Genomic DNA, 24,835 nt, shown 5'->3' on the forward strand with positions numbered 1-24,835 from the left:
CGAGCGCTGGGGAGGCAGAAACAGGAGGATCCCTGGGGCTCACCAGACAGCCTGATTGAAGACCTAGACTAATGAGAGACGCTGTCTCAAAAAGAGTGGACAACGACTGAGGCCATCCTGTGGCCTCTACGAACATGCACACATCACACACACACACACACACACACACACACACACACTTGAAAAACAACAAAACAAAATAAACAAGCAAAAAAACACCCAAAGCAAAAGCCAGGCACACACCTTTGATCCCAGCATACAGCAGGCCCTGAGTTTGAGGTCAGCCTGGGGCTACAGGATGAACTTCCGAGTCAGCCTGGGCTAGAGTGAGACCCTGCCCCCAAGTGGCAGGTTCAGTACTAACACGTGGCTTGTGCTGCCTGGGCCAGGGAGGGACCATAAAGGGCTTCGGAGCTGAGGAAACCAGCTGTCAGTCAGTCAAGGGAGTGTGGGAAGAATCCCCATGCCATTTCACTTTGCCACAGCTCAGTAGCTTCTCTCCTCTATATGCAAACTAAAAAAAAAAAAAGAACAAATAAGTAAATATGAATACCGCACCCCTCTCTGACTCCAACCCCTTTCCAAATATCCTGGTGGAGAATGATAAACCAGGAATAAAACTGGCAGGGAATTAAATGCTATAAACACATATTTAAAGTGGGCTTTTTTTTTTTTCTTTTTGACTAAAGTCGACAGTTAAAATTCGCATTCTCTTAAAGCATCCTGCATGACAGAAAGGACCAGGCTGCTGCCCCCTCATAGTGATAAGAAACTCTGAGCTGAGAGTGGCAATCAGCAGTCCTGAGAAAGGTAACGGACGTGACCAATTCATGTGAGGAAAAGGCCAGCAACACGTCTCATAAGCTCTTCAAACTCCATCGTGCTTGCCAGCAAAAAATCCTAAAATCCATACACATTAAAACAGAAAAAAACAAAAACAAAAAAAAAACACCTCATGTGTCTCATTTATTCACTAAAAGAGGCAGAGAAAGAGAGAGAGAGAATAGCCATGACAGGGCCTCCAGCCACTTCAAATGAACTCCAGATGCATGCGCCCCTTGTGCATCTGGCTAACGTGGGTCCTGGAGAATCGAGCCTCGAACCGGGGTCCTTAGGCTTCATAGGCAAGCGTGTAACTGCTAAGCCACCTCTCCAGCCCAAGGACATCTTCTCACAGCACGGACTGGCTTGTTCTTCTGCCTCCGGCCCCCACACAAGGGAGGGAAATTTTGCTAATAATTACAGGAAAGGAGACGTGGATGTGACTGGTTACGGGCTGGATGGAGCCCAGCACCCAAGGGAGATGGCATGTCCTGCTTCCGGCCACCTCATCCCACGAGCAGCTGCTAACCAGTGGTGCCAGAGAGACGCAGCGGGTCCCCCGACGGATAATGGGCTGAGTTACCTTGTTGAGTACCTCAAACTGCAGTCACTAATTACAGGGCATTGACTTGAAAGTTTGCTTGTATAATTTTTGTTAATTGATTTGCCTGAGACCAGCTGGGCATGCCACGCTCTGAAGTTTCTTGCCACTCTTCAACTTCATGACTTGTTGCCGACAGCTGAACGCGCTGGGCATGACCTTGTACTTTCTGGATTGTAGGTTTCATGCCTGGGCTCCCTCCTCAACTGTTAAGAACCCTCAGAAGTAAAGTACTATGTAAGGGCATACAATCACACGGAGGGCCAGGGCAGTGCAGGGCACAGCCATTAGCACTTGGGCTTAATGGCACTTATTGATTTCTGTTCACAGGGAACAGATTTCTTTAGACGAACCCTTTCCTAGCGTCACTCAGACTTCTAGCCTGCAGTGTGCTCACGCAGCCCATGGACGTGACGCGGGTCGTTCCGTTTGGTGGAATTCAGATGCTTATGTCACACAGGGACCAAATCCCTTCTTCAGATCCCCTTGCTCTTCTAACTCCAAGATGTGACCGAGTCACTTGACCATAGCCAAGCTCATACATCCCCCTCAACATCCACAGCTCCTTCTAAGGCTTGCCCAGCACACAATGGCATGTTGGGGATTTCACTAATTTTCCTTTGAACATGTCATATTTTAAGGACGGAGAGGGAGGCCGAGGAAAGGCCAAGTCAGGTAGTGACCACAAGACAGCTGATTTCCTGCAGATACCCTGTGCCTACCTGAGGCCGTCAATGATTGCTTGGGTCTGCAAGCCTTTGGAGAGCCTGGTTTCCCAGTTCAATGAACAAAAAATGTCTGAGAAGCCATGAGTCAGGCTGAAGGTTCCACCACGTCCAGCCAAAAGTTAAGGGAAAAGACCCTAGGGACGTCTCTACAATAGAAGGCAGTGATTCCAGGTGACTGTAGGTGACCTGTCATCCCACATGTGTCCCGACCCATTTGTGGCTAAAAGCAACATTAATTTTAACAAGCCCAAGCAAACTTTTCTTCATATGTTGGAGGAGATTCCAAGTGACTACACAAGAAAGCCACCTCTTACAGTCTTGCATTCCAATACATTTCTTTAGGAAAGAAATCGGTACTGCAGGGCTAGGGAAGTAGCTCGGGTGACAGAATGCTTACTTGCCCGGCAGGCACAAAGTCGTAGGTGCCCCCCCCCCCCAGCACTGTATAAAGCAGGCATGGTGGTCCACACTGGCAATGGCAGCGCTCGGAAGGCAAGAGGATCGGAATGGTAAGGTCACCCTCAGGAACATTGTATGTTTGAGACCAGCCTGGCTAGAAGAGACCCTGTCTTAACAACACCAACAACAACAAAAAAAAACTTAGGTGCCTGAAAGAGAAGAAGCTTAGATAGGAGAATGGTTGTCAGCTTGTGCTCACAGGATGAATTCCAGGTCAACCTGAGCTAGAGTGAGAGAGCCTGCTTCAAAAGAGAGAGAGAGACGGAGACGAGGGTTTGATTCCCCAGCACCCATGTAAAGTCAGAGGCACCAAGCGGTGTGCGTGTCTGGAGTTCATTCACAGTAGCCGGAAGCTCTGTAGCACCTATACGTACACACTCTCTCTCTATGTGGGGGTTTGATTCAGGTGCCCCCCATAAACTTAGGTGTTCTGGATGTTAGGTTCCCCAACTGATGGCAATTGGAAATTAAAGCCTCCTGGAGGCAGTGTATTGTTGGGGGTGGGCTTATGGGTGTTATAGCCAGCTTCCTCTTGCAAGTGTTTGGCACACTCTCCTGTTGCTAAGGTCCACCTTATGTTGGCCAGGGGGTGATGTCCACCCTCTGCTCATGCGGTCATTTTCCCTGCCACCGTGGAGCTTCCCCTCGAGCCTGTAAGCCAAACTAAACCTCTTTTTCCCAAAAGCTGCTCTTGGTTGGGTGATTTCTGCCAGCAATGCGGACCCGACTGCAGCAGTAAAATGGGAGGAGGGATCTCATTTGCTGCTTGGTGGGCTTGACCTTTTGGAGCTGATTTTCAAGAGGAACGTGGAAGGATTTGAAACCTTGGCCTAAGAGACGCCTTGCAGTGCTGTTAAGTACAGCGTGATGGACTATTCTGGTCAGAGTTGAAAAAGCTGAATGCAGTAAGAACTGTGGACTGTGAGGTTTGGCTTATGAGGGCGAGAAAGAGCTTTGCCTGGACTGGGCTAGCAGTTTGTGTGAGAAGCTTGCTGTTATGCCCATGTCCTGAGAAGCTGTGCAGGGTTGCTTTGCGTAGAAATGAACTGGTGTGAGCAGAGGGATATGGCACAGGAAGAAAAATCTTTGGGTGAACTGCTGCCCATTCAGCTGCAATTGAGAGATTACAACCTTTGCAATTGGGCCAGCCGACCTGAACAGGGGCAACAGGAAGAATGTAGACTCTTTTGAAGGGGTCTGATGCTCAAGGAGTGTCCTGTTCTTCAAACTCTGCTTTATTCCCCCTGGATTAACAAATTGGCATGCTACCTGGTATTATGGAGTATAAGAAATGCAGGAAAGAGAGGGTCATTGAGTTTGCAACATGGTCTTGTGCTTTAGAAATGGCCATGGGCAGTGTGAAGCAGGTTTGCTGGATGCCTGCATAGAGACCCCATGGGGCCATGAGGATGAACTCTGGATTGTAGTGGAGACCCAGTGGAGATGCTGGGACCACAAGATGGCTGCTAAGGAAAGCTAATGGTCCCGATGAAATTTTCCAGGACTCTGAGTAGCCTAGCTGGTAGGGTGGAATTGGAATACCGGAGACTTGTTGCTGGTTAGAATTATCCAATTTGGAGATTTGTCATTGACTAGAGTTGTTGGACTTGGAGCTCCAGAGTTTGATGTTTGCCCTGGTTGTTTCAAATCTTGTATTGGTTAAATATTTCTTTGATAGGCCCAATGCCATCTTTTGCAGTGTGAGTATGTATTCTGTACCATTATGGGTTTTGGGAGGATTTTTTTTTTTTTGGTATTATGGCTCAGTTAAAAGACCTTGGACTATGAGGATGTAAGAACATCATTGGAATTAATAGAAACTATGGGGACTTCTAAAGATGGACTGAATGCACTGCATTTTACATCATGGATGGTTAACAGTTTATAGGGGCTGGGGGCGGAATGTAGGGGTTTGATTCAGGTGTCCCCCATAAACTTAGGTGTTCTGGATGTTAGGTTCCCTAGCTGATGGCAATTGGAAATTAAAGCCTCCTGGAGGGAGTGTATTGTTGGGAGCAGGCTTATGGCTGTTATAGCCAGTTTCCCCATGCCAGTGTTTGGCACACTCTCCTGTTGGTCCACCTTATGTTGGCCAGGGGCTGATGTCCACCCTCTGCTCATGTCATCGTTTTCCCCTGCCATCGTTGAGCTTCCCCACGAGCCTGTAAGCCAAACTAAACTTCTTTTTCCTAAAAGCTGCTCTTGGTCAGGTGATTTCTGCCAGCAATGCGGACCTGACTGCAACAGTCTTTTTCTCAAATAAATAAAAAAGATTCTAAAAAAGAAGAGGAGAAAAGAAAGGAAAGGGGGAAAAAAAAGGAAAGGGGTGGGGAGGGGAGCTGGGGAACTTGTTTGCCTGGGTGGGTGTGTATTCTGGGTGGGAGTGGACCTGATCCTGTCAGCTGTGACAGAAAACACATGTTGACAAATGGTAATAATAACAGTCCTGCCTCTGGCATTGTGAAGGGGAGGTCAGCCTGGGTAAGGAGTCTTTCTCCGGAACATTAGTGATGTGGACACTATCATTTCCCTGGCTCACAGTGTTGGAAGAAATATGTCTTCTTCGGGCATATAAACCTTAAAGCATAAAACCAGACAAACCTGACTCACGAGAAGTCATAAGAAGTTTCCAAATTAGGAAGAAAAAAAAGTGAGGGGCTGGAGAGATGGCTTAGCATTTAAGGTGCTTGCCTGTGCAGCCTAAAGACCTAGGTTCGATTCTCCAGTACCCACGTACGCCCAATGCACATGGTAGCACATGTGTCTGGAATTTGTAGCAGCTAGAAGCTTTGGCATACTCATTCTCTCTCTCTCTCTCTCTCTCTCTCTCTCTCTCTCTCTCTCTCTCTATCTATCTATCTTGTGCGCGCGCGCACACACACATACAAATAAATAAGTGATTTTTTTTTAAGTGAGAAAAACAGAAAGTTTCAGAGTTAATCTTGTATCGTCACTACAGATGAATCCCATTCCTTTAGGGACTTGTGGCTGTGGGCATGGGAAGATCTTTGGAAGAATCCGTGGGCTATTGGGTAACAGTGACTGCTCAACTGGGAAGGATTAAGTCCAATACACTTGTGTGATGCTCCATGAATTGTCTCATCTTCAGCTGTGAGGGGAAAAAATTCCTCACTTCCTCCAATAACATCAATTACCCAGCCAGGGCAGAAAGTGGACAGAAGGGAAGATGTTTATAAACAGCAACCGTAGTGAGTCACTGGTCCCAGAAACAAGGGTGCAGACACCTCGCACAGCCCAGCTTCCTCCACTCCTCGCTCGTGAGAACTCACGAGAGGCCATGGGGTGCCAGCCAGCCCGGAGCAGGCACGAACAGGCAAGGGTGCCTTCCACCCTATGTTCCATGTTCTGGAAAAAATGATGGATGGCACAGAGAGCGATGCCATGGGTCTCTCAGAACCAACAGGCAGGGAGCGAATCCATCCCAGCTGCAGTCGTTCACGCTTCTTGCTCATGACTTCTTTTGGAAGACAGCGCAGGAAATTTTTGCAGAGGAAAAATCTCATGAGTTGCTCAAAAGCCAAAGGCCTGTTCCCACTCCACCGGGTGAGAGGCTGACCCTTGTTAGGCACATCAAGCAGAGGGAGAAAGGGGGGAACAAACGGGGGGAGTCAGAGGAGATGCATTAAGATATTTAAAACTCTGTTCCTCTTTCCATTTCAAGGATAATTCTAGAGCGTTTTGTTTGTTTTGTTGTGTCTTTTTTTTTTTTTTTTTTTGGCAAATGTTGTGATACCAAGGCCACTGCCTGCGATGGTGTGATCTCTGAGCGGTTTTCTTTTAAGCAGAAAGAAAGAAACATCGAGAAGTTTGCCTTCTCCCTCCCAAAGGCCAGCACCCCTACAGTACATGAGTCATTAAAAAGCCCCTGGAAGAAACTCGAGGCTTCTGGTTCCTCTCTATTATCTTCCCCAGGGACTGGAGCCCTGGCGCCAGAGAATGGCCCAGCAGGATTCTGTGGGAGTGAGGCGCAAACAGGAAGTCCTAGGCCCTAGGAGGCAGAGGCGGTCTGGGATGGAGAAAAAAATTTTGGTAGCTGTGGCCTTCTATAAGCCACCATTTCGACCAGGGAGATGAATGACAGCCAGGCTACAAGCAAGGAAGGCACAGCCCGATTTTACAGATGATATTAGACCCAAGTGGCAGGATCAGGGTGGGGGAAGGGAGATAAGACATTTGCCAAGATCATGTCCATCCTTTACGACCAGCCCAAATCAAGGGTTTGTTTGTTTTTTTTTTTTTTTAAAAAAAGAGCTTTCCAGCATGTAAAATACGGACAGCAAGGAGCACAGCATCCCTTATCTTCAGTAAAGCGGCAACGAGAAGGATGCTTGTATCAAGGAGCCTGCGTACTGTCTGAGCCTCCAGGCCCTTCTAAATCACCCAACAATAGTACGGTCAATACCATTTCAAGGTAGAGTATAATTTATCCTGTTCCAAGCTCTAGAAAACTAAAGAAGAAAACCCCTCATCTCATACTTGTAGTAAATCTTAAGCAGAATAGATAATTTAGTTAGTGCCTGGCACAGGGAACCTGGGCACGTATTTGTGAAACCAATGAATGACTCAACCCAAGTACTTAAGTCAAGTGGGAATAGATTTTAGCCTAGAAACGTTAGGTTTTGGCTCCTCCTAAGGAAATAAAAACAGCCCTTTTGGCATAAATGTAGGTAATATTTTGAAAATACATGCCAGTCCAGAGACAGTTATATGCTGGGCATGACAACCAGAAGCTGTGTGCCACTGGGAAGGTAGTTGGCTCCTCTGTATCTCATCTCTAAAGAAAAATGTCTTTTAATTTTAAGGAACTATTTGTGTAAGCTAAGTGATATCATCAATATACAAGCAAACTGTGAAGTTAGATTTTCTAGACATAGACTAGAGAGATGGATCAGCGGTTAAAGGTGGTTGCTTACAAAGCCCGATGGCCTGGGTTCCATTCCTCAATGCCCATGTTAGGCCAGATGCACAAAAGTGGAGCATGTGTCTGGAGTTTATTTGCTGTGGCAGCAGACCCTGGAATGCCCAGATTTCTCTCTCTCAAGTAAATAAATAACATATTTGAAAAGGAAATTCTAGACACTCCATTTGTGCGGCATAATGTATCTGATTCTCAAGGAAGTTTATTACAGCTTATTACAGTTTATTGTTTACCATAGCTAGGATGTAAAGGGCACATGGTTCGGATGTTATAAAAGACACTGGGTGTGGAGTTGGGGAGATGGCTCAGTCCATCAAGCACTTGCTGTCTAAGCATGGCATACCTGAGCTCAGGCCCCCAGATACTGTAACTCATTTACAGTGAGGTGAGAGGCAGAGGCTGGAGACTGTCCTGAAAGCTTGAGGGCCACTTAGCCCCCCGCCCCCGCCCCCTGCAAATGCCACAGTGAGAGATGAGAGACCCTCCCTCAAACAAGGCAGAAGACAAAGATGGACATTCAGAGTCCAGAGGTTATCCTCTGACCCCCATGCACGGGCCACGGTACATGCATATCTACCCCCTTCCTGTCCCACACCATTAAAACGAAAACAAAGGGTGTCTGCTGACGACTCCAACAGAAACTGGTTGTGATTGATTTTATGCAAACCTTCCCCACTGGTGTACATGTCCTAAAGACATTTTGATCCCAAGTGTCAGAGTCGATCTGGATTGTGAACTTGACAGATTCTAGAATCCCCTGGAAGATAAACCTCTGGGCACGTCTGTGAGGAAGTTTCTAGATTGGGTTAACAGAGGTAAGAAGACCCACCCTCACTAGGGGTAGCAGCAGCCCATGGGCTGGGGTCCCAGCCTGAACGGAAAGGATGGAAGTGAGCCGAGCGCCGGTCTTCCTCTCTCTCTGCTCCCTGCCGATGGACGTGCTGCGCCTAGCTGCTGGACACTCCTGCCACCTTGAAGAACTGGAAGCAGACTGTGAGCCAAAATGAACCCTTCTTTCCTTAAGTTTCTTGTGTCAGGTATTTTTGTCACAGTGACAAGGAAAGTGCCTGATAACACCTAGTGACCACCACACGGCAGCTTCCTGGCATGTCTGATGAGTGGACGCGCGCATGGTGGGCTAAGTGGATGAGAACCAGTGCGGCCGCGTGACAGCCGCCCAAGTGCACACGCAGAGCAGCAGAATCCCACGGTGAAGGGGGCTCAAGAGGACCGGTGTCAGGCTTCTGCGGTTTGTGCATGTTCCACGGCCGGAGCCAAATCCCAAGCCCTGGAGAGCACGGACAGCCGCGGCTTGGTTCATAAGAGGACGCTGTGCCAACGCCCCGCCCCGCCGCGCGCTGACGTGCACGGAACTCATCGCCTTCCTTTCCAGAGGGGCTGACCGGGACACTTAGCCTACCGGGTCGAGCACACGGCTGACCCGGAGGCCGAGTCCTTGTCCGCGGGTGCGTGGGACGAACAATTCCAACCCCGCAGATGTGACCCCGGGCGGGAGTTGGGTGACGGCGGTGGAGTTGTCCACTCTCTAGACAGCAGGCAGATAGGCGATGGGCTGAGTTGGTTTAAGAGAAGGCCCGCCTGTCTCCTTCTCCCTGGCCTGTGTTGTCCCTGCTGGAGAGAAGCCAGGGCATATCTGCAAGCCCCCTGGAGCTGGTGAGGTCGGGTAGACTGCAGCACCCACTGGGTGTGAACCCTCCCTTCCTCCTCTGGGGGCCACATGTTGGACAACCTCATGTTCTTTATATTTTAAGGTTTATTTATTTATTTCTTTATAAGACAGAGGGAGAGGGAGAGAGTGGGCACACCAGGGACGGTAACCACTGCAAACAAACTCCGAATGCATGCACCACCAGAATGCATCGGGCTTATGTGGTTCCTGGAGAATTGAACCTGGGTCCTTAGGCTTCTCAGACAAACGCCTTAACCGCTATGCCAGTTCTCCAGTCCTCATGTTATTTATTTATGTTTGCTTGTGTGTATTTGTGCCTATAACGTGATGTGTGTGTGTGTGGTGTGTGATGTGTGCTATGACTGCCCATGCATGTGCCCCTGCAGTTCCCCGTGTGCTCTCAGGAAGGGGCGGGTGGTGCCCTATGGTGGCCAGCAACAGAATGCCATGTGTACTGCTCCGTCTTTCTTTCACTCATTCTTCTCTGAGCCTGTCTCCTACTGACACCAGAGCTTGCTGCTCTCCAAAGCCGTGGTCTCTGCTCCCCTCCGTGTGACTGGGGCTGTAGGGCCACGTCCAGCCATGTACGCCGGGAATGGCGATTTGAACTCAGGTGGTCTCAGGCTCCCTATCTGGCACCTGTTGTTTTTAAGAACGCGACGTCTCACCGGCAACGCAGCTCACTAGCTGGTAGACGGCAGTCTGCCCTTGCTAAGCTCGCGGGGAATATCCGCTCACTGACTCCTCACTCAGTCCCATGACGCAAGCACCGCAGCTGTGAGAACAAACCCAGGGAGACCTGGTTTCGAACCGTCGTCGGGGGAGGCACGCTTGGTGGAGGGGGCACACTTTGGAGGAGCGAAGGGCTGAGGGTGAGTCATTGCGAAGCACGCTCCTCGGTTTCAAGGGCAGAGGCCAGCGTGGACTGGGGAGCACGGGTGGAGAGAGAGCACGCTCACTTCTGCGTCCACATACGCGTGAACCAAGCGCCGAGGCTGGCAGGAGAAGCAAAGGGGAATCTCGGGACAAGAGCTCGGCAAACAGCAAGCGGCAGCAACGTAGGCAAGTAGCTAGCAAAGGCCGGCGAGGGGGCTCAGTCAGCAGAGCACTTCCCTAGGCAAAGCACGAGAGCCTGAGTTTGATCCTCAGCACACACATTGAACACGCCAGGCATGGGGGTGCGTGCCCACGATCGCAGAACTATGGCAGAAAAGGCAGGAGGGTCCCTGCAACTTACCAGGTAGCTAGTCGAGCCTGATTGGTGAGCTCCAGGCTAAGGAGCGACCCCTTCTCAAAACAGACGGTGCTTGCTAAGCACCCCACCTGAGGCTGCCCTCAAGCCTCCACAAGTGCGTACACACGAGCTCTGTCACACGCACGCACACGCATGCGTAAGAGCAAATAGCGTATAACTAGAAACGGATTATGCAGCTAGGTGGCTATCCCCAGGAAAACAGGGCCTCTGCCTCGGGAGGCATCACTTCCCCATTGTTAATTGAAAAAGAACCAGCTCTCACCGACCCTCCTATGCACAATGAAAGGGTGACGACCCACATCACATCTCCAATGGAAACCACGCGTACCTCTGAGACGCTTTTCTCCCCCTCCCAAGGAAGGAGCTGTGAACTTCCTCTTCACCCCTCCCAGGCTCCAACATCCTAAGACATTAAGCAGCCATCGCTTAACCTAGAGGATAAAGCTTTGACCCTGGAAACGTACTTCTTCTTGTCTCCTCGGTGCCGTTTTATCACCCACGGGTATCTCTTTCTTTATCCGGAAAAAAACCTTGTTAAAAACCTGGTGGCTCTTGCATGCTAATTTCACCACATATACCTGATCTGAATTCTAAGTAATTAGCAGACAGGGTAACCTGTGAGATGCTGATCTTTTTTTATAGCCACCAAGAAGCTCGTCACACAAGATATTTTAGTTCAAGAACATTTCCAATCAGGAAACTTAACATCATGTTCCAAAATACCACAGTGCATCACATTCGTACGTCTAGGCGGTATACTGACTAAAGGTAAGACGTGCATGTTCTCGGAACCACACCGTACCCCGAATGTGACGTGGCAGTGAGGCACACATTCCGCACACTCCCTGGTTGGGGAAATGTGGTCACTTTCTATTGTCAATGAAACGACACTTGTTTGAGTTGGAATGTGGGTGTTGACTGAGAATTTGGAAGTATCTGAAGATGGGATATTTAGATGATGAAAACTTCAGGGGCCACCCGGTTCTGGAACTAAGGTACCAGTTAATGGCCCCCGAGGTAGAAGATGATATATTCCAGTCCCTTCTCTGTGTTTGCCAACTATGTGACCTCAGTTGCCCTGCCTGTGAAATGGGAACACTGACCCATTAGCCACATCAATAAGGCTATCAGGGGGCTGGGAAGATGACTCGGAAGTTAAGGCACTTGCCCGTAAAGTCTAACAACCCAGGTTCAATTCCGCAGTTCCCACGTAAAGCCAGATGCACAAAGTGACACATCCATCTGGAGTTTATTTGTGGTAGCTGGAGGCCCTGCTGTGCCCATTCTCTCTCTTTCTGTCTCTCTCCTTGAATATAAGTAAGTAAAACATTTTTAAAGGCTTTTCAGGAAGCATAAGAGACACGACGTAGAATCCTCTTATAAATTTAAATCAACGCCCACGGGGGCGCCCACGTTGCTGACAAGGACAGCGAGCCCAGGAACTGGCGAGGGTGAGCTCAAGTGGCATGCCACCAATGGCACACCATCTCAGCCAAGCTGTGTAACCTACCTCCACGTGCCCACTCTAAGTAAGCTGTTTTCTGCTCACAGACACTAGCTTGTTAAGTCTTCAGCCTTGGATTGTATATGTAAAGTAACTATGAAGTGAGAAAGATAAGTATTTTTATATCAGTTACAAGTTCATATTACATCGCACATGATCGTGGCATTGTTTAAACATTAGGCTACCCTTGACACTCAAAAAACTTATTTATTTACTAGAGAGAGAGAGGAGAGGCAGACACGAGAGTAAGAATGGGCATGCCAGGACTTTCTGGCTTTATATGAGTACTAAGAAATCAAACCTGGGTTGTTAAGCTTTGCAGGCAAGCACCGTAATTGCTGAGCCATTTCTCTAGCTTTCCTTAACCTTTTATTGTTTTGACTGTTCTTATCTTTGCTATCAGTTTGGGTGCACACGCATACAAAAACAGAAGTCTCCATGCATTATTTGAGCTTTTTAGTAACTTAGGTTGTGGGCAGAAATTTTAAAGATGCTAATTACAGACATTTTCTTCTTGCCTCCAATATGAACTTCAAATCTGTTCATCAAAAAGACATATTTGTCTTTTCATCGACAAAGGCACCCATGAAAACATTCTCATGATGGTTAAGTAAAGATACACTTATACATTGTAATAACGGTAAATAAATTATGCGGCAACTGTGATGGCTCATTTTTTTTAATATTTTTTTTAAATTTTATTTATTTATTTATTTGAGAGCGACAGACACAGAGAGAAAGACAGATAGAGGGAGAGAGAGAATGGGCGCACCAAGGCTTCCAGCCTTTGCAAACGAACTCCAGATGCGTGCGCCCCCTTGTGCATCTGGCTAACGTGGGACCTGGGGAACCGAGCCTCGAACCGGGATCCTTAGGCTTCACAGGCAAGCACTTAGCCGCTAAGCCATCTCTCCAGCCCAGTGATGGCTCATTTTTTATTGTCAACTAAAAAGACCTAAAACCACCAAGGGAACAAACACCTTGGCTTGCCTGTGAGGGGTCATGATGACGAGGTTAGCTGAGGTGGGAAGAGTCGCCGTGACTGCAGGTGGCGTCACTCCATGCACGGGGCCCCTGGACTGGATAGGTGGGGAGGTCGGGCTGAGACCAGCCACTCCGAACATTCTGCTTCCTCTCTGTGGACTGAGGTGACCACTCATCCCTGCCACCGTGCCTTCCCCACCACGATGGACGGTGACCCCCGACTCTAGGCTGAAACAAGCCTTTCCTCCCTCAAACTGATCTTTGCCAGGTATCGTGTCCCAGCAATGAGAAGGTAACTAACATAACAACCATTATGTTCTTTTATTAATATGTTATGTTATTAATATGATATGTAATTATATTAATTAAGGATATATCAGCCAGGCGTGGTGGCACACGCCTTTAATCCCAGCACCAGGGAGGCAGAGGTAGGAGGATTGCCATGAGTTCAAGGCCACCCTGAGATGACAGAGTTAATTCCAGGTCAGCCTGGACCAGAGTGAGATCCTACCTCGAAAAACCAAAAAAAAAAAAAAAAGGATATATTAATAATTATATATTGTATGTGCAGCCACTGATAATAATTTCTGGAACTATTTCAATCCCATGAGAAACGGATATGATAAAATATGTGATGCCAAAAGTAGAATGCAAATAACGCAAAAAATAAAAATGTGCATCTATGTTAAAAAAAAATAGTCATCTTTAGGGTGTTTTATTGTTATTGTTTCCACTCCAAAATGAGCATATATTTGATCTGTAATCAGAAAGAAATTACACAGGCCCTTCAAAATGTTCTATGACCTAGCAATGGTACAATTGCCATGAACTTCAGTGAAAGTGCTTCGCGGGGTGGCGCGTAGCTTTCCCCTGCCGCAGGCGCACACGTGGCAGCGGACTCGCCATCCTCCCTCCTCAGCAGGCTGTGGCCCATGAGCACTTAGTACAGTTACTACACGGTTACAGGTTACCACGGTGGGTGATGGCGCCAAACTGCTGACAGTCGTGTAGCTTGAAATGGTAAAAACAAAACAAAACAACCTGTCAACAGTAAGAGCAGAAGAAATACTTAAGTCAATCTACATTTTTATAGCAGCTGATCTTGGCTGGAACGTTCACGCAGTCGAGGCTTCTGGGGGCATTTCTCGTACTAGTGAGTCCTCGGGACATCTACATACAAGGCTCACGTGGGACAAGCTAGGCCCTGGGCAGCCTTCAACTCTAACATCAAGAGCCAAGGTGATAGCAAGGCACAGGCTCCTTTGCAGCCCTGGTGCTTCAACATGATGCGTTTTTTAAAAATTTATTTATTTGAGAGTGTCAGACAGATAGAGAGAGAAAGAGGCAGATAGAGATAAAGAATGGGCGCGCCAGGGCCTCCAGCCACTGCAAACGAAGTCCACACGCATGCGCCCCCTTGTGCATCTGGCTGACGTGGGACCTGGGGAATCGAGCCTTGAACCGGGGTCCTTAGGCTTCACAGGCAAGCGCTTAACCGCTAAGCCATCTCTCCAGCCCAACGTGATGGTTTTGAATGAACAGAATTCTGGGCTCACCTAGGACCAGCTGTCTCCTCTCATGGCTAAGCATTCAGAAGAGCCCACGGTTAGCTAGAGACAGCTCCGAGAGCGCCATTTACTCCTTCTTGTCCGTGTGCTTCTGCCCACAACTGAGCTTCCTGTTGGACGCTCCCAGGTAATAACACGTCTTCAAGAGAGAAGCTGTGAGTTCGAGGCCACCCTGAGACTACATAGTGAATTCCAGGATAGCCTGGGCTAGAGTGAGACCCTACCTCGAAAAACCAAAAAAAGAGAGAGAGAGAGAGAGAGAGAAGCCGAAACAAGGCCGCTACCACTGGGGAACTCGGAGGGTTGGGGATTGCTGCTCGCGGCATTCAATAGGCTCAGAACAGGCCTCCCCATGCCCGTGTCGTCCTCTGCTCTCTGCTGAGCCACTCACCCCCCATGGGGACCCCGGTGTAAGGTGGGCGATCAGTCAGTGAATAACTGAATCAGGGCCAACGGGGCAGCAGAAATCCACTCGGTATCATGTTCTCTGTCCAACTATTTCAATGTTTTATTGAAAGTCGACTTACTATTTTGATTTCACTATTTGTCCATCTCTGTGTTTTTATTTATGTCTGTGTACCACATACTTGAATCTCGGGGTACTGAAGCAAGGAGGCTATCGTGGGATCAAAGAGGAAAAAGGCCTGAGGAGAAGCTAGTCTCAGGAGCGTCCCCACAGTACCTGGTGGTCAGGGTACATGACATCTGGAGACCAGAGTTAGGACAGGACAGGAGACCTGTTCCTGTCTGACCAGAGACAAACAGGCGTTCAAAACTCCAGAAATTCCTCCTGGAAAAGGTAACGGCTTCAGAGGGCAGGACGTGTAAAAGGTTCTGGAATTTGAAAAATTATACAAGATCAAGAGATAGCACCCAACCACACGTGGGCATGAGCCTGACCTTCAAATATAAACGACTCCAGATGTGTGCTTCCTGTTTGGCAATGAGGGAGAGACTAGCTATTGAGACCAGATGCATCCAGAGCTGGGCAGGTGAGTGACAGAAACTACAACTCCAGAAGGGGAAGGCCATGGTGGCTGGTTTGTCCCCTGGGGCAGTGATGGTTCACAGTTTGTCATGAGGCAGCTGGTGTCACTGGATCACCTCATACCACCCTGCGTGTTACTGATCATCACAGCTAACATTCACTGAGGGCTTTCTTACACCCAAGGGACCATTTCTTCCCATGGTCGACATGGAAAGCCCAGAGGCTTCGCTGACCTGAAGTGGTTTGGCCAAGACCACGCCGTTCGAGAGCGACGGAAGTGTCAGATCCAGTTTCCCGTCACAGCGCCATGGCAAGGCTCAATGAACTGTTAGGCAGTTTTCACACCCATCATTCAAAAATCACAAAACCACGGGCTGGAGAGATGGCTTAGCGGTTAGGGCACTTGCCTGCGAAACCTAAGGACCCAGGTTCAATTCCCTAGTGCACACATACAGCCAAACGCACAAGGTGGCGCGTGCATCTGCTGTAGTTCGTTTGCAGTGACTAGAGGCCCTCACATGCCCATTCTCTCTATCTGCCTCTTTTGATAAATAAAATATTTTATTTAGAAAAATCACAATCCCCACCAAAACTCACAAGACCTTACCACTGAAGCTTATATCCACCAAGAGAAGCAACATGCTTAGGAGGGAATTATGGCGTCACTCCGTGGCTGCGCCTGTTCTTAAACACCTGTACACATTTGTCCTCATTGGTCCGCACCTCTGAGCCTGCGTGAACTTGCTTCGGTGGCCTTGTCCTCCAGAGTCTTATGAGCTACATTTTTTTTCCTCCCCACCTCTGACATGGTTAGCACTTATTCTGAATCAGTCAGGCCTAAATTAACACTTTTTCTGTACCTGGTCTGTGGATTACATAGAGTCCCTGTTAAAGGCTGAAAATACCCAGAAGCTGAAAGCGTAAATTTTGAAAAATTAAGAGAGGTATAAAAGCTTTAACATAAAAATGAAGTTGCTGTGAGTAGTTCCACATCACATCCCAAGAAGCAAAATGCCCACCATTGCCACATGGTGCCATGTTGTTCCCCATATACCCATGTGGGAATAACATGAGAATGCACAAATACTGTGTCGATAAAAATATATATATAATAATAAATATATATGGGCCACAGAGATGGCTCAGTAGTTAAGGTGCTTGCCTGCAAAGCCTAAATGACACAGGTTCAGTTCCCCAAGACCCACGTAGAGCCAGATGAACAAGGTGGCACAGGCGTCTGGAGTTCGATTGCAGTGGCAAGAGGCTCTGGCACACCCATTCTCTCTCTCTCTCTCTCTCTCTCTCTCTCTCTGCTTGCAGATAAATAAAAGAAAAAAAATTAAAGGTTAAAAATATTTTTAAAAACTAAAAATACTAGGCAAGGCATAGTGGTGCACACCTTCAATCCCAGCACTTGAAAGGCTGGGGCAGAAAGATGGGCATGGGTTCAAGGCCAACCTGGGACTTCAGAGTGAGTGCCTGGGCTAGAGTGAGACCCTGTCTCAAAAACAGCAGTAACAGCTGCAACAACAACAGAATACTAGGCTGTTTAGGTCTAGAATGCTTGCAATGGCAGATGGGGAGCAATGCCTGCGTCACCATGTGCTTTAGTAAGTTACTCATTGCTGTGACCAAATACCTGAAAAGAAGCCGCTTGCGGAAGGAAAGGGGTTGGTTCTGGGTTACCTGTGGAAGGAAGACTCCGTCACGGTGGGAAAGCCACAGTGGAACCATGAGGTTAGCTTGTCATACTTCAGCCCCAATCAGGAAGCCCAAGGCAAATAGGAAGGAGGGTAGGGCTACAAAACCTCAAGGCCCACCCACAATGACGCACTTCCTCCAGAAAGGCTTTCCCTCTCAAGTATTCCCCAGCCTTTCCTATTGCACAAGTATCCAACCACAAGAGCCTAAGGCAGACATTGCACATTTGAACCAAAATACCCCTGCATTGAATCTCTGGGTTTGCCCTTAAAGTTCCTTCACCCCGTCCTTCCTCAGGAATCAACACAGACCATCCTGGGTCCTCTCTCCAAAACCCTCCTCCCAAGCCCCAAAGAATAAACTGCTATCACTGTGAAATAATGCATTCATGAGTTGTCAAAATAATGGTTTCTAAAAAATATTTTTATGGGCTGGGGAAATCACTTAGCGGTCAAGGCGTTTGTTGTGAAGCCTAAGGATCCCTGTTTAATTCCCCAGGATCCACGTAAACCAGATGTAAAATGGGGCGCATGCACCTGGAGTTTGTTTGCAGTGGCTGGAGGCACTAATGTGCCCATTTCTCTCTGTGTCTCTGTCTCTCTCTCTCTCTCTCTCTCTCTCTCTCTCTCTCTCTCTCTCTGCATATTTTTCTCTCTGTCTGTTGCTCCCAAATAAATAAATAAAAATAAACCAAAAATAAAATAAAATAATATTTTTATTTATTTGTACAGGAGAGAGGCCTCTTGACATCATTGCAAACACTCCCGATGCATGTGCTACTTCGTGCATCTGCCTTTACAGGGCTCCTGGGGAAGTCAAACCAGAGCCATAGGCAAGCAAATGCCTTTGACCACTGAGTCATCACCCCAGCCCAAAATAATGGCTTTATTACTTCCTCCTTCCTGCTGCTGTTTCAACCACGGGTGTAGTCTCCCGTGTCAACATCACACCAGGCACCCAGTGATGTGAATCGACTTTCCACAGCTCTCAGACAGTAAGACACTACCAACTGAAAACCTGGTTGTGGATGCAACTTGCACTGTCATCCGTTGGGTTTAGTTCTGGAATGACAGACCCATCTTTGTCACCATTCAAAGTGAGTGTGTATCCCGGTCTCTTCTATTCTCCGAACACTTCTGTGATTTTTCTTTTTTTATAGCTACTCTGTCTCGCACAGGCTGCTCCAGTGAAGTATCATGATTTTATAAAGACAGTCCACATCCCTGGAGACATTCACATTAATACGAAATGCTCTATTCCTTTCCTTTCACAGATAATTATAAACCCTGAGGTCTCTCAGGGGATGCAATAAAAGGATGGAGAAGTTTCTCCACAACCATGGCTCTGTCTCAAACCTCTAGCCCTACAATTTGGTCATGTGACCACCAGGTGGCGAGAGTGTGTCACAAGCCAGGGCCAACCAAGCTAGGAGCAGAGATCCCTCTTTCTCCACACTTTCTGTAGTGAAAAGTCAACTGCGAACATACAATTTCCTGCTGTGTTTGCGATGCCGCCTCAGTGCAGCATCTTCACGGTCCCCTGTAGTTTGGGTCCTTCACAACCTGCACCAAGTTCTTAACTTGGCACTCAGAGCCTTCCAAGGAAGCTTACTCAGCAGCCCCAGGGTCCTCATGTTACAGCCTTACCAAAGCCATGGTCCCTGCAGTCACAGATGCAAAAAGAGTCCTTGTGCCTCCTGTGGCTGTCCATTAGCACTTGCTCTTCTGAGATTTCTAGCTATCCCCTGGCATCTACCCATCCTTTTAGGGACCTCTGCAATATTTACAGATTGAGGGTTAGACAAAACTCCTCCAAAAGGAGTTTTGAAAGCCCAGAGTTCTGTTAACATTTACAAAATAGGTTCAGTGCTGTTTCCGGCACAACGCTTGGAAGATAGAGATTAACAAAAAGGACTTTTACGGTACCCCTAACTTCAACACTCAGAGGTGGTGTAATACCTGGTGGTATTACATTGCCTATCGATCTCAACATGCCTGGGGTGAATAAATGGGTGCGTCACAAGAGACAGATCACACAACCTGCCCAACCCGCTTCCCACTGCCCACTTAGCTGTATTGCTTGGATATCTTTCCACGTCATTAACTAACCCATGGGGTGATTTTTTTTTTTAATGATACCCCCCCCCCCCAGATGGTGGAAAGTATATTGGGCTCAAGTATCAGCATAGCGATTTGGGGCTCTGGCAGATACTAGCTGTGTTTGGGTAACTTAACCCCCCTCAGCCTCACTCTATATAGAAATGTATCGCTTATCTCCCCAGAGTCTCTGACCACAATTTATGTGATTTTCTCTGTGCCTAGTTTGGAACCTGCCTAAAAGTGGCCTCTTAATAATTATCCATTTCATCTCATGCAGTTCGTTTGAATGCTCTTTTTACTGTGGTTATTTCTGTGGTGGTTCTGGCGACGGACGCCAAGTCCTCCTCCGGGCCAGGTGTTCTCGTCAGTCTCACCTGGATGAACGTGCAAACTGGACGCAGTTGATGGGATTATTTCAGGCTTACAGATCCAAGAGAAAGTTCCATCAAATGGGGGAAGAAGCTGGCCCCCAGGCAGGGCTCAGACCTCTCTGCACACCTTTACACTAGAAAGGAAATCCTCCCGCCAAACACACCTTAGGGCTGGCCCCCAGGATCTGCCCCCTCTTGCAGACGGGCGGCTGGATATATCCAAGTTACGAGCTTTAACAGAACGCCCGAGTCTGCTGGGGGACATCCGTGCAAACCACCACACTAAGCAGGTGCTCGGCCACCGAGTCACACCTTCACCTTAGTCTCTCTCATTTCTCCCTAGCCCTCCGCACTTGTTCCACCCCGCGGCTCCCTCCCAGTGCATCTCGGTTGAGAGGAATTTGTGAAACTCCGGTCTTCGCGTGACAGCCTGGATGCTTTGACCCACCCCATTGCTCCTAGCACACGCTACTATGGCCCAGCAGACACAGGTGTTTGCTGGCTTCGGAACCAAATCCGGCATCAGGCTTCCCATCGCCTTACCCAGTGCCATTCCGCTTGCAGCCAAAACACGGCTTCAAAGAGATTCTGGGATTTTATTTTTTATTTTTTATTTTTGGTGGTGGGGGGCTTGGCTCAACTTTGATGTCTTAAAAACATCCAGTGTGGAGCTTGGCTCTTTGGGGTCCTGAGGATGCCTCTAGGCCCGGCTTCCTCCCCTCTAGCTTTTCTCCTGGTGGGTGGTTTGAAATGCCTTCTCCAGGCTCTGCACTGTGCATCCTCAATGGCAGACAGAAGCCTTGCTGGGAAGAGGAAAACCACCCTCCTCTTCATCACCAGGTCCTGGTCTTTTCCTCTCTGGAAATGACCACAGCTTCATGAAGGGCTGGACCATGCTTGGGCTTTCTCGGCCTGCAAAGCCTTTCATGGCCTTCCTGATTCTCAGCCACAGTTGGAGGTGGGTTTGTAGTGCCCACCCCCCGACTTCATGAAGAAAGCATTCCTTGTTTTGGCTCCTCCACTGGTCAATGAGGGTGTACTAGATACTCCTTCCTCTTCCTTCTCCAACACCTGCTCAGCAACAGCCTTCTTTATAGACTGCCCGGGATATGGGGGCGATAAATGCCACACATTAACTGCACACAGCCTCTAGGCAGAGGTCACGTGGTTCCACCAGCAGGTCCCATCATCTTGAGCTGTGTGTGGCCCAGGGCTGGACCCTGCTGCTGGCTCATCCAGGCTGGTGACTGGAGATAGGCCGCACGTGGGACATTGAGAAGCCAGGCGCTCTCTCTTGGAAGAGCAGGGTTTAAAATAATATGCTAAGTGTGGGCCCCAGAGTCAGATGCGGCATGAGTCTCCACTAGTCAACTTTGCAAGTGGGACCGCAGGGCATTTACTCTCTGTTCCGGATGGCTTTTTCTCATCTGTCAGACGGGTATCTCAGTAAGACGTCCTGTACTAGAATCGGTAAGCACGTCTGTGCCTCATGCCAAGGAGCTCTGAGCTGAGTGTCCCAGGTCCTACGCCCATGGACTCCTTGCAAAGCCCTGGGGGCTCTGAACCTTAAATGTGGAGGGCCTGCGTTTTATGACAGAAACTAATTTTATATCCCCAAATATTTGGTTTAAGTGAAGATATTAATTGGTAATAGCATAGAGTGACAACTGTCCAATATGTTCTTTAGAACATATTTTTATTTGAGAGACAGGAAAAGAGGGTGAGAGAGAGAACATGAGTGCGCTAGGGCCTGCGCATGCGTCACTTTGTATATCTGTCTTTATGTGGATAATAGGGAACTGAACCCAAACCATCAGGCTTTGCAAGCAGGCGCCTTCAACCACTGAGTCATCTCTCCAACCCCCAATATGTTCTTTTGAAAGTTAACAATTTTTGCAATTCCATCCTTGTATATAGTGTATTTTGATCATATTCACCCCACATTACCCTCTCTTGTTCCCTCCCACTCCCACTGAACCCCTTCTTCCTAAGTAGTCCCCCTTCAACTTTGATACCGTTTATTTGTGACCCACCGAGCCACGAAAGGCTGGCATCAGCATGGCTGGGGTCTATTTCCCAGAGCCACACCACTAAAGAAAATATCTTTGTCCCCTAGTCAACACCTACTTCAAGAAGACATACTGATTTCCACAGTAACCTCCAATAGTTAAATCTCACTTCTGGGCTGCAGAAATAGCTTAGCAATTGAGGCACTTGCCTGAGAAGCTGAGGACCCAGGTTCAATTCCCAGCGTCCACATAAGCCAGCTGCACAAGGTGGCGCATGTGTCTGGAGTTTGTTTGCAATGGCTGGCATACCCATACTCTCTATGTGCCTCTCTCTCTAAAAATAAAATAAATAAATAATTTTCTGAGAGAAAGCTAAGAGCTCTGTGTCTAAAAAATGGCAGGCTGAAGAATGAAACAAAATAAGAGAAACCTCATTCAATAGAATAAAAGGAGAGGAAGTTTGAACCTCAGATAAAATTTCCAGAGGGGGGGGAAGAAAATGAGAGACTTCCAGTATTTGTTTGGTTGCGGCCATAACAAGTCACCTGAGACCTAATGACTTAAAGAGACACAAATATGTCATGTCACCATTCCGGAGGGCAGTAGTCTTTAAGTCAAAGCACTGGCAGGCTTGTATTCCTTCTGGAAGCTCCCGGGGAAATTTGTATTCTTGTCTTTTACAGCTTCTAGAATTCTAGAATTCACCTACATCCGAGAGCCTTTCTTCCACTTTCAGAGCCAACAATGAAATGCATGTTCTCCCTCTCTCTCTCTCTCTCTCTCGCTTTTTCCCTCCCTCTCTCTTTTGGTTTCTCATCCTCTGCTTTTGTATTCAAATCCCTTCCTCTCATTTTGAATCCTCTACCTCCCTCTTAGAAACACCTGTGATCACACTGTGTCCACCTGAATAACCTGTCCCCATGATCTCGATTCAATCACATGTGCAAAGCCCCCTTTCCGGGAAACATAACATAGCTACAGGTTTGAGGGTTTCCATTTGAGGATACTTTCGGTGGCCACTATCTTGCCCACTTCAGAGAATATATGTGCAGTCTCCACCCCACTGCTTGGCATGTTGAGTGCAACAAAAATATTAGCCAGTTCTATAGCAATATATTGACAATAGTCTTAATAATAATAAGAAATATGTTTACAGTTTACTTAGGCAAAGCAGTGCTATTTGGTTCAAATTTGAATGGAGATGAAAGAAAGTATTATTCAGAGGTTTCCTTGTCATTGTTTTTCATCCTTATCCTTCATTTTTGAAAAATATTTTATTTATTTATTTGAGAGAGAAAGAGAATAGGCATACCAGGGCCTCCAGCAACAAGTCCCGAAAGAACCAGGATTCATCTGTACTGGGGATATGTTTTACTCTGAAACTTTCTCTCTTTCTCACTTTAAAAAATATTTCATTTTTATTTATTTATGAGAGAGAGAGAGAGAAACAGAGAGGGAGAGAGGGAGGAGAAGAGAATGGGCATGCTAGAGCTTCCAGCCACTGCAAATGAACTGCAAACGCATGCGCCACCATGTGCTTCTGGCTTATGTGGGTTCTGGGGAATCAAACCTGGGTCCTTAGGCTTCACAGGCAAGCACCTTAACTGCTAACCCATCTCCCCAGCCCTTACCCTTTATTTTAACAACAAATGTCTGCTGGAACCTCACCAGGTACCATGACTTTTCATTTTCCGTAATGGTCCTACTTCGTAGGTCCAGACCCTTAAGAGTTGGGTCATTCTGTGTGCACAGGTCTTCTCCCTGTGAGCAGCCAACGTCTCTCGTATCTGACTCAGAGACCCAGCCCCTTCATGACCAGAACTTGGTGACCTATGGCTCGTTCTCACAGTAAGCATCCCAGGTGAGCCCGCCCTCAGTGGATGCCCCTCCAGGACAGAACCAGGTGCATGCTTCACTCATGTCCTCCCTCCCCAGCCCTGTGCCCACCCACTCAGGGACACAAAAGGTATGAGCCACGGACTCCTTGGTATTGTTCTAGAGACAGGAGAGTCCTGTGAGCCGGCAAGGACATTGAGGCTGTGGGTTTCCTCCCATCCCAACAAACCCCCGAATCACTCTGATCCTGCGGGGCCCATCACAGCCCGCTGAGGCCCGCAACCTTGATGCTGACACCCGGGACCGCCCTGTGGGAGCCAGCGTTGTGGGGCCGCTCGGAAATAAAACTTATCAACGGGTAGGAAATGATTTATGTGGGAGGGTCCAATGCTCACGGGACCCCTCCTTCTCCCACCTGCTCTGTTCCTCTTTTAGCTGCCACAGCTGCTGACGCCAACAGAGGCGATGGCGCGACCTGCTCTCCAGGACCTGCACCACGGGGCCACTCTCCGCTCCTGCTCCTCTGGGTGGGGACCTGGGCTTTCCTAGAAAGCCACATCTTTAGAAGAGAGGCCTCTACTTTCCCTGTCTCTTCGATTCAACCAAGCCCCATCATGCAACAGGAAATCCAGAAAAAAACATCTCTGCCCAGGAGGCAGGAGAAGATAAAAGCAAATCCGAGAAAGGACACAGAGTTTGGCAGTCCCCAAGCCTCAACTTCTCACCCAGAGCTCGAAGTCACGGCCTCCCACGGCCCACGCCCTCAAGTTTGCATGGCTGGCATTATTTAAATGTGACCCTATAGGTGGAAGGGCACACGCGTTAGCATATTTGGGAACAGCTGTTGATGAAGGCTTTAGGTTCCGCTCAGGGGACCGGTCACAGTGAGGAACGTTTTATGAGAACAATACATATTGTAGACATCCGAATATATTTCCATGCGAAGACGGGGAGGGAGGAAACAAAACGAAGGTATAGCCTTCCCCCGTGGCAGATGAATATTTAATATGCTGGGAACTTATCTTTAAGAGTGAAAACAGAGGAATACCCTTTACCATTTTTTGTGCCTCCTACAATAGTTATCTGTACATTAAAAAAATGACAAACGCCACTACCATCCGTATATAAATACCATGTATTTCATTATTCCTGTCTTATGGTGGCACAAAGATGCGGTGCTCCACGAAGTACCATGAAAACATAAATTAGTGGCTATAAATAGCATATTTTGAACACAGGCCATCTAAAACCAGTTGGCTCAACCAGGGCTGCTGAGACAAG

Source organism: Jaculus jaculus, chromosome 10 (genome assembly GCF_020740685.1).
Source record: "Jaculus jaculus isolate mJacJac1 chromosome 10, mJacJac1.mat.Y.cur, whole genome shotgun sequence".
NCBI lineage: Eukaryota > Metazoa > Chordata > Mammalia > Rodentia > Dipodidae > Jaculus > Jaculus jaculus.